Source organism: Octodon degus, unplaced genomic scaffold, assembly GCF_000260255.1.
Source record: "Octodon degus isolate 3935 unplaced genomic scaffold, OctDeg1.0 scaffold00003, whole genome shotgun sequence".
Classification (NCBI taxonomy): domain Eukaryota; kingdom Metazoa; phylum Chordata; class Mammalia; order Rodentia; family Octodontidae; genus Octodon; species Octodon degus.
Genome location: NW_004524579.1, coordinates 37,188,702 through 37,189,520, shown reverse-complemented (window position 1 = coordinate 37,189,520; position 819 = coordinate 37,188,702). Strand labels below are relative to the sequence as shown.

General features: G+C 25.9%; 1 protein-coding gene across 1 annotated transcript in view; it reads right to left on the bottom strand.

Annotated features, from left to right (window-relative positions):
- LOC111816435 (mucosa-associated lymphoid tissue lymphoma translocation protein 1-like) overlaps positions 1-819 on the bottom strand; it is a gene marked incomplete at its 3' end in the record, with an annotated part of 27,227 nt that overhangs the window by 9,574 nt on the left and 16,834 nt on the right. The gene's annotated exons all lie outside the window — the stretch shown is intronic.

Below are 819 nucleotides of genomic sequence, written 5' to 3'. Positions count from 1 at the left end.
AAATAAATAAAAGAATAGGTATGACACCTGTAACAAAGATACCAAATTAAAACCAAAACTTAAATAAGTATATATTCATTGCATACTCAGCACATTTGAATTTCTGGAGAAACCCTAGAACATCTTTAGTACATTGAGTAAAAATTCTCCAAAAAAATTAAAATTCTTCAAAAAGGAGTCTTGTGTTCATTAATTCTTTACACTGAGGAAAAGTTAGCTCAGGAGTGATGAAGTTCAGAATTTTTCTAAATTTTGTGTCACATACTGATATGAAAGTTGGAAAATGAGGCCACTAAATTCATAGCACTACATTTTTTCCTCATTAGCTTTATTGAAAATCAATAATCATATAGCATATTAAAAATTGTAGGCAAATATTCAAATGTGAAAGATATAAGATATAGACAGAGTGAATTTTAAAGAAATATTTCTGAAACAAATACATAGCATGAGATTAATAATAGATTGCACATTGTAAATAAATTATTTACAAACTTAAATGGATATAAAAAAATTGTCCAAAATAAAAATGAAGAAGAAAGAATTTACAGATCAGTCATATAATAGTTCACTCTGTGCCAAAATCAAATTCATATAATTAGAATTCTCAAAGTAGAAAGGGATAGGCAATAAATTTTTGAATAAAATCATACCAAGATACACAAAAATGAAATTGTCTAAAACTAACTGTAAAGAAAAAAAAATCTTGAAGCATATACATAAAAAAATTAGCTATGGAAGAGCAAAATTAAATAGCACCTTATTCCACACTAGAAAAAAACAGCAAGTGTGTAAGAAACTTGACTAATTAATTAAAAG